General features: G+C 47.9%; 1 protein-coding gene across 2 annotated transcripts in view; it reads left to right on the top strand.

Annotated features, from left to right (window-relative positions):
* The window catches only part of TESPA1 (thymocyte expressed, positive selection associated 1), a 913,752-nt gene that overhangs the window by 376,820 nt on the left and 520,017 nt on the right, over positions 1 to 16,915 (top strand). The window lies entirely within an intron of this gene.

Consider the following 16,915-nt stretch of genomic DNA (forward strand, 5'->3'; position numbering starts at 1 on the left):
CTCATTGAAGCCATTAACACTCAGTAGAATGCTTTAAAATTACCCGGCAGACACAGGGCAAAGATGTATGGTTCTGCTTGATAAAGCTAGCTCAAAGAGATCCCAGGAGGATGTGTTTTGGGTCGATAGGGACAGGATGTGGGAGGGAATGACCATAAGGATTAGCTTGACCATGGGCAGTTAGTGGGTCTATAAAGAACAACAAAAAAAACATACATCTGAGTGTCCCTCCGCACATGTCTTCTCCCTCTTAGCTGTACTTGGGTGAAATAGTTGTGGAGTATATGTGGCTCTTTTACACCACCTGATAGCTAAAATTAAAAATTACTTTTAAGTTTTGGAAATGTGCTTTCAAGACTTAAAGCCAAAAGAGATTGTGAAGAAAAAAGAACTGCTTCTTGGTTCACATATAATCCTGCTTATCCTGCTTATTGTCATAGTGTGAAGTAAGAGTTACATTCAGCATAATTGCACATCGTGTGTGTGTAGCAGATAAGAAGGCATAATAAAATGAAAGATCCTTTAAATAGTGATGACTTGAAATTAGGCACAGACATGAATATTTACGTGAAACTCGCCAAAAGATCCCTTTTGATATTAAAAAAGGGTGAAACACGTGTAGAGAGTAACGAAATCAGAGCACTGAGAATAAGCACTGAAAACATTTGCGAATGAAAAATCTTTCATTCTTACCACCAACAGCGTGAGATTATATTCCTTTGGCTCACACTCACTTAAGTTTCAAAAAGATATTAAAGGCTGCTCCTGCCTGGGGGAGAGAAAAAATGGTGCAGCGATAACCACCACCGCATCACAGTGCCATATAGCTCCTGCCTGGGGGAGAGAGGCGTGGCACAGACTGCTTCCGCAGCAAAGCATGCTGCTCCTGCCTGTGGGAGAGAGGTGCAGCGAGGACCAACACCACAGTGATGGCAGTGGACTCCTGCCTGGGGGAGAGAGGCGTGGCACAGACTGCTTCCGCAGCAAAGCATCCTGCTCCTGCCTGTGGGAGAGAGGTGCCGCGAGGACCAACACCACAGTGATGGCAGTGGACTCCTGCCTGGGGGAGAGAGGCGTGGCACAGACTGCTTCCGCAGCAAAGCATGCTGCTCCTGCCTGTGGGAGAGAGGTGCAGCGAGGACCAACACCACAGTGATGGCAGTGGACTCCTGCCTGGGGGAGAGAGGCGTGGCACAGACTGCTTCCGCAGCAAAGCATGCTGCTCCTGCCTGTGGGAGAGAGGTGCAGGGAGGACCAACACCACAGTGATGGCAGTGGACTCCTGCCTGGGGGAGAGAGGCGTGGCACAGACTGCTTCCGCAGCAAAGCATGCTGCTCCTGCCTGTGGGAGAGTGGTGCAGCGAGGACCAACACCACAGTGATGGCAGTGGACTCCTGACTGGGGGAGAGAGGCGTGGCACAGACTGCTTCCACAGCAAAGCATGCTGCTCCTGCCTGTGGGAGAGTGGTGCAGCGAGGACCAACACCACAGTGATGACAGTGGACTCCTGCCTGGGGAGGAGGGCCTGACACGGACCGCTGCTCCAGTCACATCTCACCCACAACTGCCATGCCTGACAACCATTGTCCACAGCAGTGATGTCCTGTCCAGTGCATGCCAATGCTGCCGCAGAGCCCAGAGAATTCTTCGACACAAGCCTGCCAATCCTTGTTGCCCCGCGGCACAGCAAGGGCCAGGAGCGGGTCTGCATCTTTAACATCATTTATTTGGCTCTGTCCATCGTTGCGGCTCCGTGGGCAAGAATCAGGTTCTGCGCACTACTTGGTCCTGAAAGAAGTACGGTCACCTTCATGGGGGTGAGAGCAGGTTCCTGCCACAACACTGATGCGGCCTGTTTGCTGCCAACCACCGGCCCAGACATCCAGACCCATCATCGTGCTGGCACTGTGGGTCTTCGGGACCAGTGCCATCCAAGGACTAATACCGCAGAGCAGCGGTGGCCCCCGGTAACACGGGTGCGGTTTGTGCAAAGACTGATAAAGTGTAGTCCTTTGATCTGTGTCTTGCAATGCCTCCAATGGACAATGCTGTGTCTTCATGCTGCACTCCCGCCTGTCTAGTGGGCTTAAATTGGCTGCAGCCAAAGCGAATGCTGCTGTCTGCATCCATTGGCGTGTATAAAGGGTTGTGTCCCCATGCCCAATGGACTATGATGTGCCCTTCATGCTGTGGCTTAAACTGCCCGCAGTCCAAGAGAACGTTGTTGTCCACAGCAATGCAAATGTATAATGTATTGTGTGCTGCTTTGTGTTTGTCGTTTTATTGTGTACTCCTGGCATGAGATGTTGTGACGTAAGCACCTCCCGGGCTCGTGCAAAAGTCACATGTAAGATGACATGTGGGAGAGGTCTCATAAAGTCAATGAAAGGTTCGCCCGTGAGCCAGTCAAATGCCACTAGACCCCTGCCTCTGTGTCCAGTTGCTGCACTGCGCTGCGCAACATCAGGGGCATGTGGTGATGTGAGTCACGTGTTGCCCGCGACAGAATGACGCAACCGCGTCGCTGTGAATAAATGAGGTTTTCCCACGCATGTGCAGCAGTGTGCAGACTGAGCCCGGACAGAACGCATGTGGGGCTGTTACTCTGTGGGGGCCGGTGTATACCATCCTGCAAGGCCTTGGGGCCTCACAACAGGGCAGGGGCCATGCAGAGCCCTTCCTAAGCAGGGCAAAGCACCCCTGAGCCCCTTCACAGTCTCCACTGGAATTCACAGCCTTTTTTCCCTTGGAGAGGAATTTGACTGCCTCTTTTACTGTTGCTTTCCATAGAGAGACGATTTTAATCTGCCTTTTTGTTCCGTGATTTTATGGAAACAGACGAATGAGTGTCTCTTCTACTTGCAAATGCTACCTCTTGCTGCCAATATCAGGTAAGGACACGGGCATGGAGAGAGCCTGGATGACTAGAGGACAGCAAGGATTTCTTCTATCCTGTAACTTGCTGTGCTGGCGGCCGCCCTCCTGGAAGCCCACACACCAGGAGAGCGGAGTGCCAGGCTGCTGCTACCTTTCAGCCTACCTTCAGCAGCCAGCCAGGCTAGGGCAGGAGATAGATGGGAAGCCATGCGCTTCTTCTAATGCCCAAGCACCACTCGGACCATGCTCGCCTCCCAAGCTACTGTGTTTGAAGCAGGGCCAGAAGGATGATGGGGGCCATGGAAAGCACAGAGACTCAGCAGTGCTGTGACACTGTTGACAGACAGGTGAAAAAGAATTTCACAGTGTTTCTTCACATGCTAGCCGCACGTCCCCCTCCCCTGCTAGGCTTCTGGTATTTGGTTTCAAATCAATAGGATGTCTCTATAGCATGGTCCCTCTCTGCACATCACAAGTTCAAAACCGAGTTGCACATTGACAGAGAGTGCCATTGATGATGAGCACAAGGAAATATGAGCGAGAATGGCTCAAACTAAAAAGTGCTCTTAAGGAGGTACTAAACTACTACTACTAGAAGCTTTAAAGCACTGAAGCTTGTGACAATGCAATATAAAATTGTGATATCATATTCTCCACCCTTTCCAGGCGGGTTACCGTCCTGGAATAGGTACAGAATCAGTCATGGTCACACTTCACAATGACATTGCACTGACTTTAGACGGCGGAGAGTTGAGTGCCCTTTTTTTTACTCAACTTCTCTGCGGCCTTTGATACCATTGACCACAAGAGATTATTACAGTGCCTGTTTGAAGTGGGCATTTCAGGAGTGCCCTTGCAATGGTTCTCCTCTTTTTTATCCAGTCGCACTCAAGTGGTGTCCCTTCTGCCCTTCACCTCTATTCCTATGGTGGGTGACTGCGGAGTTCTTCAGGGCTCTGCACTGTTCCCTTTACTCTTTAATCTGTATGTGGCTGCTCTGGCTAGAGTAATTGCTTGGTTTGGTGTTCATTTCTTCAGGTATGAAGACGATACACTGCTTTATTTCCATCTCAACTCTCCCAAGGAAAGTTCTTCTGAATGTCTGAGAGCTTGTCTCTCAGACGTGTGCCAGTGGATGTCTGAAAACTGGCTCAAGTTGAATGAGGAAAAGTCTGAGATGCTACATATCGATCAGGCATCCAACAATTGGACCTCCAATCACTGGCCCACCTGCCTGGGACCTTGTCCCAAACCTAGGCCCGTAATCAAAAGCTTGGAAATTAAGATCATGACATCATTCTCTAGAGAGGCACAAATCTCTGCGGTCTGCTAGAGTGGTTTTGTGAAACTCAGGGTACCGAGGAAGGTGTTCCCATTTCTCCCTAACACAGCTAGGAGCAAAATTGTCACAGCCGCTGTTGGGTTTTATTTATTCTGGTCATCCCCTTATAGTGTGTGTGGGCTTGGAGTGTTGAATATAGAGTGTTGGCTCTAGAATGTTATGGTGTGAAGCTGCTCTGATTCCACTGTCAGTTGAGAACTGGAGCCTCAGAGAAGGGGGACTGGTGGATGCTTCTATCCTGTGAACTTATCCTGTATTATTCCTAATGTATTTACCTGTGTTCCCACAAACTTACTAAACCTACCTAAACTGAACAAGGCTCCTGAGTGGTTACTTATAACCCCAAACCCACATCTTAACATTGGCGATGAGGATCTGGAAGACGGTTGAGAAAAAAATGCACAGGAAAGGAGCAGGACCAAAGTATTGAGCAAGCGGGAACTAAAGGACAATAGGTGGAAAGGAAATAGCCACCAGGAAAAGCAGAAGAAATCTGAGGCATCCACTGCCCCCCCGGCCCCTAAGGTAAGCACGCCCAGTTGCCTGCATTTAAGGAGGCAGGGTTTATTTGTGCTGTCAGGGGCTGCGCTGCGCAGCTGTGATGATTTTGGAACTGTAATTTATTCATCAATAACAGCGCGCAAAGGGGCTGGGTAACAAGAAAAGGAAAGATATTTGCACCTTGCATAGTTTATTAGCACTCCGGTAAACACTACATGTATGAACTGTGTCCTGAAATGATTACCGTCAGGAAAGTTGGTGGAGGTGCATCTGCGCTCGCATATTGTTGCTGTGATATATCAAGTTGGGCATCTGTCCTGTGTGCGACGGTTGTCCTGGAGAGCTCTGTTCGTGGCTCTGCAAATCCTTGTTGTGGTGACGTCACAGCCTGGATGAGGGTACTTTTGACAGTTGCGTGTACAGAATGTGTATCCCAACGTTCCGAGTCTCTGCAGTGTAGAGCATCTCGTCATGAGAAACTCATGGGAGTTTCGAAAAGTGCACCTTCCAACGTGCCTGCAACGTGCTGCACATCCGGGTCTGCGGCATCTGTTCATCGGTGTTGCATGAACGATTCGTGGTGGAAAAGGACTACAACAAATGGAATATGTTTCGCGGCGTGTATTACACTTCTAAGGAATAGAAACAATATTTGGATCAAAGCGCTCGTTTTGTGGCATTGGGAAAAAAAAAAGAAAATGTTGCAAGTTTACAAGTGGATCAATTGTGTTAGCTGCCAAAGGGGACAAGTTTTTTTTTTGTTGCACTTAATACATATCAAGCCATCGGAGACATGAGGTACTGTGCTAACGTTTCTTTTGCAGGATCGGATGGCTAACTATAAGGCAGGATTGTCATTACATCTAGTTTCATTGACATCACCTATTATTTAAATTGGTTAAAAGCAACATGTCACAAGCTCATGAAATTATTATTAGTAATGCAAAGGCCATCACAAGAAGAAAGGTGTTACGTTTCTGAAATTGTTGTGGTGTTGTTGGATTGTTCTCTTGTATGCACCCAATTTGCATTTCTTTTGGTATGGGAACATCCGGTTGGTTGTGCCAAGGTGTTTTTTTTTGACAAGTTTTTGAATATTGATTGGTCCTACTGCATTTAAAAGCAATGTTTAGTCACGTTTTAAAATGCGCTAACATGACCGTTTCTCCACAGGCGTCTTTTGACATATATTGTATGGTGTGTGTGAAAAGGAGAATGGTAGAATTTGGGGGAAATCCTGAATATTTGGATCTACTGCATTCCTAAGTAATTTCAGTCATGCTATGCCGTACTTTAATCTAACAATTTTGTCCACAGGTATGTTCCAATTTGGACTTTTCAAGCATGAACTTTGAAACTCTTTTGTGGTGTAACTTTGAAATGTTTTACATTTCAAATAATTCAATGCTGTATTGTTTCATTTGTTTACTTATGGGAATGTGTATGAGTGGTTGCAACTGTTATGTAGCTAGCAATGTAAAAGGGCAATGCTAAATGTTAATTGATATTGCCGATTTGTGCGCAAAGTGTTGCAGGATGCAATTGCCAGTGTTTTGGAGCAAAGAGTTTTGCGAATGTGTAGTATGCTCAATGGTGAGCATGTGATGCTCAATGGTGAGCATTCAGTAGCTCAGGCATGGTGCCTGGAGTGGTGGAGTGTAGGTTATTGGTTGCTCTATGGTGAGCATAGGATGCTCAATGGTGAGCATTTATTAGCTCAGGCATGGTGCCTGGAGTGGTGGAGTAAGGCGAGTTCTGGTTGCTCTATGGTGAGCATGGGATGTTCAATTGTGAGCATTTATTAGCTCAGGCATGGTGCCTGCAGTGGTGGAGTGGTGGAAATTGGAATATGCTCAGTTGTGAGCATTTGTTTCTCTAGAGGGTTTTTTCAGGACGCCCATAGTGGAGTTGAAATGTTATGCTTTAGGCAGATAGTGGGGTTATCCCTGTAGATTGTGTTAACTCAATTTGTTGCTAGTGAATGATGATGTAGGAATATTGTTGTGAGGTAGGTGGAAATGGTTGCGCAAGAGAGTGTGGGCTGGTTCCCTTGAAGTTGAGTTCCATAAAAGGCCTGTTATGGTTCTGGTGATTGTTGGGATTGGTTTAGATAAATGTAGCTTTCTAAGGACTTGGTAGGTGATAGCTTTTTGCTAGGAGCAGTTTGTTGTATGGGTATATTTTAGTTTCATTTAATGTTTAGTTCCAAATCTGTTTAGTGTCTGTCATCCTTCTGTTCAAAATTGTTTAGTGCCCATACTTTCTCTGTCTCTCCATTATTCTATAGTATTATGTAAGGGGGGAGATGTGTTGGGTTTTATTTATTCTGGTCATCCCCTTATAGTGTGTGTGGGCTTGGAGTGTTGAATATAGAGTGTTGGCTCTAGAATGTTATGGTGTGAAGCTGCTCTGATTCCACTGTCAGTTGAGAACTGGAGCCTAAGAGAAGGGGGACCGGTGGATGCTTCTATCCTGTGAACTTATCCTCTATTATTCCTAATGTACTTACCTGTGTTCCTACAAACTTACTAAACCTACCTAAACTGAACATGGCTCCTGAGTGGTTACTTATAACCCCAAACCCACATCTTACGAGCCGCCATTATGGGTGCCATTTATTACCGTAATGGCATCTATTTGGGCCAGCCTGAGGCACTGCTCCAACGACTTCAGACCCTTCAGAATGAGACAGCTAGATTGGCTCTATGTGCCCCCAGACTAGCCCATTTCCAGGACCTACTTTGGCACCTCCAATGGCTACCCGTCAGGACACGGGTGAAGTTGAAGATTCTTTGCTTGGTCCACCGTGCCATGCATTCTATGGGGGCCCAGTTCCTTCAGTGGAAGCTGTCTCTCTATCAACCTAAGAGAGAGCTTTGTTCAGCTAATCAGCTTCTGCTGACTGTCCCCCTGTTTCGCCATACTCGCTCGGGGGGCAGATCTTTTTCTGTGCTGGCCCCATCCTTGTGAAATGCTCTCCCTCTACATGTTAGGAGCACCCAGGCCCTATCTTTGTTTCATAAGCAGCTAAAACGTATTTGTTCTGATTTCTGCCTAGTGCCTTGCTGCCTTCGGGTCTTTTCTGCACTCTATACATTCTGTACATACATACATACATGGGTGCCCTTCCAAGTCGTAGAGGCACAGTTATGTTATGTGTAGTTCTAAAGCCCTGCTTTGCTATTGCTAGTCTCCTAGCATTGGAGGATCAGAGCGTGCTGTTTGGCTTTCAGGTCAGATATATCTGGGTAAAGCTGAAGGAGTGAGATGTGATCAATATCCAGTGAACTGTCGGGAATCGGGCGGCTGCTGGGGTGGCCTCCTAGTGGAGTGAGGTGAACCCGGCAAGGCAGAGTGGCGACTACTCACAGGACCTAAAATCCATCAACAAGATTTTGCAAATCAGCAAGGATGATTCCACTGCACTCCACTGTAAGAGTGGCAGCTTCAAGGAAGACCTGAATGTGATCCACAGCCATACCAAAGTGCTAACCAGTGATGTGATCGCCTCTGAAAAGGCATACTGAGAGTACAGGTTAAACAGGATAGAACATGCACTAAAAACAATTGAAAGCACCAGTGAACAGACAGCCCAATTAAAAGCACTCTACGGCCAAGTGCTGTACAGGTTAGAGCACTATGATGACTGCTTAGCTGTGTACAGGTATCTGATTCGGAACTCGCAGGATGATTATGAAGAGGAGGGAAAAACAAACCTTTTGTTCCTCATTGGCACACCTTCACCATCCTTTACCCTCACTCTCTGGCCAGCCTCTCTTGGCCCTCTTCCTACCCCCACCTGCGAGGCTAAGAACCTTGGGGTCATCTTTGACTCCACACTTTCCTTCTCTGCCCACATCTCTGAGATCTCTAGAAAGTAAAACGTCCTACTGCACCTCCTCAGAGGTACTTTTCCATTCCTCCCCCAGAAGCTCACTGTCTCCCAAGATCTGTTTCTCTGTACGTTGGACTATTGTAAGAGCCTCTTTCTAAATCTCCCCCCTCTACTCTTCACCCTCTGCAACTAATCCAGAACAGGACTGCAAGACTTGTCCTTGGCCTCAAGCCTTGGGATCTTATCTCTCCAGCTCTGAAATCACTCCATTAGCTAACAGTGGATGCAAGGATTAAATTAAAAACCCTCTGCATTGTCCACAAGGCTTTCTGGGGCCTGGTTCCAAAATGCCTTCAGCTATCCCTCAGCAAATACCTCCCCTCTCAAGCTCTTCCCTCCTCTACCTCTAACTCCTTCAAGGTCAGTCGTTTTTCAAAGAAACAAGCTGGGGGTAGATCTCTGTCTTTGGCAGGGGCCTCCTTCTGAAACAGCCTCCATGCCACTCTAAAACTTGAGGAGAACCATCTCTGGCTCAAGAAGCACCTCAAGACCTTCATCGTCGAATCTGCCTTTGCTCCCCGTCTCCCTTGCTGATCTTCTCTCTCTTGGCACTGTGCACCTGGCCACCCTCTGTCCCCTGGGCCCAGATACCTGCTCACTCTGCCACCCTCCTGTACTGCCTACTGGCCACCCCTTGCACTGGGGACTGTATCTGTACACATACAGCCCCCCCCCATGTTCTTCTTTTTATGCACTTATCAGACTTAGCCAGTTCTGCTGCCGTAAACACAGCACTTGCTGGCTGCACTACCACTGTTTATTGCCTCCATTATCTATTTAATTGTATTTATTATTATTTATCTGTTTATCCTCTGCTCTGCACTTTCCACTGTTGCCCTTCCATGCACTTTTTCCCCCTTCCCTTTCCCATGCACTTGCGGTTTCTCAATGTCACTGGCCTAGTAAGATCATTGTTTTGTCCTCCCCTGTTCCCCTCCCTTACCCTGTCACGCTCTGAAACACTTGTGTGCGAGCGCGATACAAATAAAATATCATATCATATCATATCATATAATTTCAGCAGTGGTGGCTGCAATGAGCACATGGGAAAAAGTCATGCCAGAGGACCTGGGACTGCAAGATCTGACCTATGAGCTCTGTTATAATGCAACCTGCACCTTGATTGAACAAGGAAGACCTGACAATGCAATGAAAAGACTTAAGCAGGCCGATGAGCTTTGCCGGGAGTCACTAGCTGAAGATGTGGAGGAGACTGAAAAGACACAGGAGCCAAACTGGCTATAATTCATGGTCAGATGGGCTACACCATGCAGCAACAGGGTCGGACTGAGGATGCATTGCAACTATACAATCAAATAATGAAATTGGAGCACACTGATGTGGGATTGCAGATAACACCAGCACTATTAACCAGGACCAACCTGCCATTGATTCCATATCAGCAGTGCTAGAAATGGAAGAATGTAATATGGTTACCCGCTTCCAGTGGGGGAGGAAGGCAAGTGGGTGGATTCATGAAAAGCAAGCAAAAGGCTTATAAAAGAAAGGGATAAAAGAAAGGTTAAAAAAAAAAAGTAGGGCAAAATAAGTTGAATCTTCCTCAAATCACGAAACAAAAACGTGTCTGTATACAAACCCATTATCATGACATTTTGAGCAAAAATAATGTGCATTTGCTTTGCCACCCTGGATAGAAGCCTGCAATTACCAGCATGCAAAAGTAACAAGCTCAACAAAAATACCTCTTGGCTTTACAGATGTACTACGGAGAGAAATGTTGCCTGCTGCTCGTAGTTGTTCCAAACGCACGCAGTTTTAGGCAATTAATCTCCATAGAGGTTGAGAGTGAGACGGTAAGAAATAAAGCAGGTGTATGAGAGGAACGATGAGAGGGGGTAGAGATGAGTGGGGTAGAGAGTGGGGATGGGATGGGTGAGTGGGTTGTAGAGAGAGTGCATGCAGGGTGGATGTTTGGGGAAAGAGAGTGGAGCTGGGGAGTGTAGGGGTAGAGAGAGGGCTTATGGAGGGTGAGGGTACAGAGAGTGGAGTTAGGGTGGGGTAGAGAGAATGCGGTAGGGTGGGTGGGGATGGAGAGAGTGGAGGTACAGTGGGTTGGCATGGGTTAGAAAGAGTGTGGGTAGGGTACACACACCAAAACTGTTGGCTTTGCTAATGCTTGATTTTAACGGGATGTCCGTGAAGGACACGCATATTGCTTATGCATGGAGTGGCTAGAGGCAGACCTTGTTAAGACACTTTTTACACCAGTAACACATTTATAGCTGCACTTAAGTCATGAACTCTCAGAAGACAGCTTTGAAACAACACTTTTAGGCACCTTGAGTGGGTAATTTTCATTCACAAATGTCACCAGAGTAAACTCACACAGTATGTGCGAAAGCCAGCAGTTAACAAAATGGGTTGCTATTTTTGGATATAAACTGGGCACTCTAAAAGTAGTGAGTATCAGGTGCTCTTATCTAGACTGGGTACCAAGTGATCTCCCACCTCCCTCCTATATCCAGAGAGACACTATATTCCTACTATGTTCTGTCCTTTTACATACAGCCGTTTGAACAGCTACGGTAGTTCAACTTAAGTGACACCAGACAACAACTCTCAATCGTCTGAAGTTTACATCTAGGGCTGGGATGTTAGCCCAGCCAAGGAGTTACCTACTCATACATTTGTATGTCGAGGGTGGCATAAGGACAGGCTACACAGTATGAATGAACCCGACAGCATGGTCGACTCTGAATTGTATCCTTCAAATCACAATTGCACCCCTTTCCAATATTTAAAATGTGAGCAGATGTTAAAATGGAGATGAGCATGTATTTAAAATGAGGAAAAAGTTATGTTTAGTTTTTTTTAAAAAAAACCCACATCCCAAATAGTTTTTGATCCTCTGTTATTAAATCAATAGCTTAGATGCCCACTCCATTTGGTAGGTGATAGACCAGACCTGGTTTTAACTTTGCTTCTCGGACTTGTGTTCGTGGTCTTATAAAGATGAGACTTCAAGCCACAGAATTCAACGTTAAAACCAGGACTGGTCTGGCCTCTCCAGAATGGAATTGATCGTGCAGTTATGTACAGTTATACCCAATGTGTTCCAGCTTTCTCTGGCAGTCTTGAAGGCACCTTTGTCTACCACACCGTCACGAGTTGTAACTTCTTGTCAGGGTTTGCAGTTCTTACCCTGTATTCATCTCAGAATTCATCTCTCCAAGATCAGAGACAGTGTGCCCCCCAATCCCAGACTACAGACTGGTGTCATTCTGTTAGAGTAGTTCTCCATAAAGAAACGGTATCAGTTAAATAAAAAGGCATATCACGAAACGAACCCGCCAGTCTCTTTGTTTGCATGCTCACTCTTCACGCTTGCTCTCCGGCTTTGCCCTCGCTTGTCGTACCATTGAAATGGTTTCTGCAGGCAAGGATGGTGGATGTGAAGACCGAATTGATGTCCGCAAAGGGAAGACATAAAAGAGACCAGCGTTATCATTTTAGTGGGTACTGTTGAAGACTACAGAAAATGCTTGGTTTAACTGGAAACAGTGGCGATTACCAGTAAATAGAAACATTAAAGGCCTTGCGGAAACATGGGTCCTCCAAGCTGAAAGCCTTATAGGTCAGTGGACTAACAGTAGTGGAGATGACTGGTCAGGCCGGCAGTTCTAGCTGCCTCAACATTTTATTTTTTTGCATATGTGTCTCTAAATATTATTTAAATTACATTTTACTCGTGTTGTATGACTGACACTTCAATAAGTCAGAGTGGGAGACTGGAGTATGTTTGACACTTTGTTTTGGGGAAATATAAGAAAAGGGCTGTGTATGGCACAAAGATGGGTGCACCTCTTCGTCAAACAAAATAAAGCCACGGTAGGCTCCCTGTCTGCAGCCTTCTGGTGCCAATTTCCCATGCTGAACCATAACAAAACTGCAGCCTTTTGTCTCCTGGGAGTACAAGGTGATTGGGACTGCCCCGGGCGCCCATTGTGGTGGAGAATGTGAAAGGATCGCCCACCCTCAGAAGCAATGGCTAATGGGGCCCGGCGTGTGGGGCTGCAGATTGCTTTGTGGATTGGCAATGGGAGGGGGAGCGGGCCTGAGGGCATACCTGGGAGTGGGTAAAGTATGTGTCTCTATTATCATTTGTACACCCTTAGGGGAATGAAACAGCATGATCTCTCAGCTTTCTGTGGGGTGGACGGGGCAGAGAAGTGCGCTCACTCTCTCTGTGTCAGATGCCCATTGACCAAACATCTGCCAATAACGCTGGTCTGTGTGGACCGCACAAACATCTGGTAGAAAAGTCAATGCGTCCCCAAACCATGTCCCAGGTGTCATGTGATGGCCAGTAGGATGAGTATGCCTTACAGCTCGGACACCCCACATTGTTGTCCCACAAGAGAGGACTGGAGTGGCTGTCTAATAAAGCCACCTTCCTCTGTTCTGCCCCGAGAGCTGACTTCTGAAGCAGGCTTCTGTCCTGTTCAACCACAAGCTTCTGGTCTAAACCATATATAGTGTAAACGTGTTCAATTTGCATGCAGACTCCACTTTGTGGCACGGAGGGAGCAACAGCCGTACCACTTTCCAGGTGGGTTCTTACCAACAAGATATGATCGACCTGAGTCCCGCGGTCCAAACCACAAAGATGAAAGAAAAGACAACGTTTACTTTCATTGTAACTGTGAACGCAAACAATGTCACTATGTTCAGGATCAGGACCACAAGAAAAAGTCAGCTCGAAAACAGATTACACAGAGGCAGACTTTAAACACAGTCCGATCAGTTTTTAACTGATAAAAAAGCATTGTCGCATACAGCTCAAAATAATAACGGCCATATAGTTAAGTGCAGTTATTTTGCTCCTACTTTGGAGCTTGCAAGCTTCCACAACAACAGCAGCAGGCCACTGCTATTTGTGCCCTGTTGCATATACCACGCCAACTGCACTTGTCATGGTGCAATAGTTTTCTAATATGTCGCAATGTTTTTAGACATACGGCAATCTTTGCCCTAGTGCTAATACTGTGCAGCTTTGCACTTGCACCAATGCAAAGTTTCGGTAACCTGACCCTAGGCATCGCTTCATGGGATTTACACAGATTTGATTTTATAGATCGGTATAGAGCTGATCGTGCAATTGTCTTTTTCAACACTAGAATCTTCTTTAATTCTGTAATGAATGAAAGAAAGAAGCTTAGAGTAGCTGGCTACGATCTTTCTCATCATTTTTTTTTTTTTTGAAAAATTTTTATTGGTTTTTCAAAACATATAACAAACAGTGCGTGGTATGGCGGTGTAATATGTGTAACACCCACACAAAAAAAAAAAAAAAAAAAAAAAAAACCCCCAACAACCTCAACAATCCCTCCCCACCCGTTCCGCCCCCCTCCCCCCGAGACCACAGGTCAGTCCCCAATCATTCAATATGCTCATGTGTCGAGCAGGGACTACCAGGACTGTTTGGAGTGCTGGCCGATGTCGCTGAACGGAGGAGCGGCTCAGTCAGTTCTACCCAGCGGAGAAGATCTGCACTGGAGTCAAGTTTTTGTACCTGGATGGCCATTTCCCAAGCCGCCGTCTCCGCGGCGACCCATCTCTTGAGATCGTACCACCAAAGGGCCTCACCAGGTCCTCGTGCGCTCTTCCAGCTCATGGCTATGCGCCTTTTCGCCGTTATGTAAATCAAGTCCAGGAGTCTATTTAGGGGCTTGTTCTTGGTGCTTCGCTTGTAAGCCCCCAGTATGCAAGCTGCTGGTTCGTGAATTTCGACTTCTATCCCGGCCAGCGCCACCCTATCTCGTACCTGGGTCCAGAACCTCAGGACCATGGGGCAGCTCCAGAACATATGGGTCATTCCTGCTTGTGGCGCATGGCACTTGGGGCATGATTGTGGCGAGGCCCCCTTGAACTTAGATATGGCGTCAGGTGTGAGGTAGGCTCGGTTCGTGATGTATAGCTGTATTAATTGGAGGCGTGCATTTCTGGAGGTCTTTTTGTGGTAGTGGGTAATCTTTTCCCATGCGTTGTCCTCGAATACAAGGCCCATTTCGCTCTCCCATCTCTTTTTGCATTTCAGTTCATTCGTTGTTGTTGCCTGTAACAGGGCCTCGTATATTCTGGAGGTTTCGTGGCCTCCCTCGGCTGTGTCCAGCAAGGTTTCGATGGTTTCATTCTCTGTAAATCGATTGTCTGCCTCAGGCCATCTCTTCCTTAAGGCCCGAGTTATTGCCCCGTGGAGCAAGAACTGCCCGATGGGCAGGCCCGTCGACTCGCAGAGGTCGGAGAATGTAGAAAGTTCGTGTTCGTGCATGAGGTCGCCCAGCGTCGCTACTCCGTGGGGCTCCCATACCGAGCGAGCCTCGGTGTGCCCCCATGAGGGTGTCGCCATGACTGCAGCGATGGGGATCTGTGGGGAGTACGGATCTCGCAGCCCCACAGCCTTACAGGCCCTCTTCCAGAGCTGGGTTCCCAACATGGCCAGGTATGGGTGACGTTGTGGAGCCCCCTTCCCGACCCACAACAAGTCTCTAAGTAGCAGTAGTGGCAGGGCCGGCTGGAGAAGTCTGGTGTCAGTGGTGGTTTCATCCGCCATCCAGTGCGTTACGTGTTTCAATTGGCTGGCCAGATAATATAGTTCGAAATTAGGGACTTTCAGTCCGCCCCTCTCGTAGGGTCTCTGGAGGATGTCAAGCCCCACCCTGTGCCTGCCTCCCTGCCACAGGAATTCTCTGCAGAGTTTGTTCAATTCTCTGAAAAAGGCTGAGGGGATGTTGTAGGGGACATTGGTGAAGCAATGCAGTAGGCGTGGGAGCGCTACCATTTTGAGGAGACCCGCCCTCCCCGCCACAGAAAGGGGAAGTTTGCCCCAGAAGGCCATGGAGTTGGTGAGTGCGTCCTTTGATCTGGCTGTGTTGAGGATGTGTTCTGTGTACGGGCTACGGTGTATGACAATGCCCAAGTATTTAAAGGACGTTACCTGCCACTGGAGAGCCAGTGGGGGCAGGGGTCCGCCCTCATTGCTGTGTAGCGCTGCGAGGGGGTAGAGACACGACTTGTCTTTGTTTATCTGGATGCCTGTGTGTTTTTGGAAGCAGTCCAGAGTCTCCAAGATGTAGGGCAGGAGATGCTCAGGGTTATTGAGGTAGAGGAGGGTGTCGTCCGCGTACATGGAGATGATGTGAGTCACTCCATCAAGTATAATGCCTCCCCCACCGTATTCCTGCCGGATGTACGCGGCCACTGGCTCAGCAGCAATGATATAGAGCATGGGAGATAAGGGACATCCCTGTCGTGTGCCTCTGTGGAGGGGCCATTTGTCAGAGTACGTCTTGTTGGTACGCACTCTAGCCTCGGGGTGTGTGTAAAGCAAATGGGTCCATTTAAGAAAGGCGGGTCCAATGCCCATCCTGGCCATGGTGGCGTACAACCATTCCCAATTAACCGAATCAAAGGCCTTGGTGGCGTCTAGTGATGCCACCGCGTATTTCTGGGTGTCATGCTCAGTGCGGTATATGATGTGGTGCAACCTGCGTAAATTTTCAGTGATAGAGCGCCCAGGTACATAGCCAGTTTGGTCGTGGTGAATCAACAGGGGGATCACCTTGCGTAGCCTGTTGGCGAGGAGTGCCGAAAGTATTTTGCAGTCGACATTGAGCATGGAGAGAGGTCTATAGGAACCGCAATCTGTTCCATCTTTGCCGGGCTTCAGCAAGGGGATGATTACAGCTTCCCTCATGGAGTCAGGGAGTATGCCGCGTTCGAAAGCCTCATTGTACACTTGTGCCAGCAGCGGGGCGAGGGTCTCCTCATATGTCTTATAGAATTCCCCCGGGAGACCATCCATACCTGGGGCTTTCCCAGAGGGTAAAGATCTAATGGTTGCCTTGACCTCGTCTGGGGTGATTGGGTCTTCCAGGGTTGCGGCCAACTGTGGGTCTAGTTTGGGTAACTCTATGCAGTCTAGGGCGTCCTCGATCCCGGTGTCTAACGGGGGCGGGGCTCGAGAATATAAGTCCTGGTAGTATTCGGAGAAGACCATATTAATATCAGCCTGGGTGTGCACCGCAGTGCCATCTGGTCTGAGGATGTGGCAGATGGGGGTCCTAGGGGATTCCCTTTTGTACAGCCAGGCCAGGAGTTTGCCGGGCTTGTCTCCCAGGGCGTGTGTCCTTTCCGTGTGCTTGGCGTAGCTTAGTTTCCCCAGGGACTCCCAGTGTGACAGACAGGCTTGTCTCTGCGCTATTATTTCCCGTACCTGCTCGGGGGTCGGGTTCGCTCTATTCTCCAGCTCCCCCAGCTTACTTTCTGCTTTTGCCAG

The sequence above is a fragment of the Ambystoma mexicanum genome, chromosome 3q (genome assembly GCF_040938575.1).
Source record: "Ambystoma mexicanum isolate Mex_15411 chromosome 3q, UKY_AmexF1_1, whole genome shotgun sequence".
NCBI lineage: Eukaryota > Metazoa > Chordata > Amphibia > Caudata > Ambystomatidae > Ambystoma > Ambystoma mexicanum.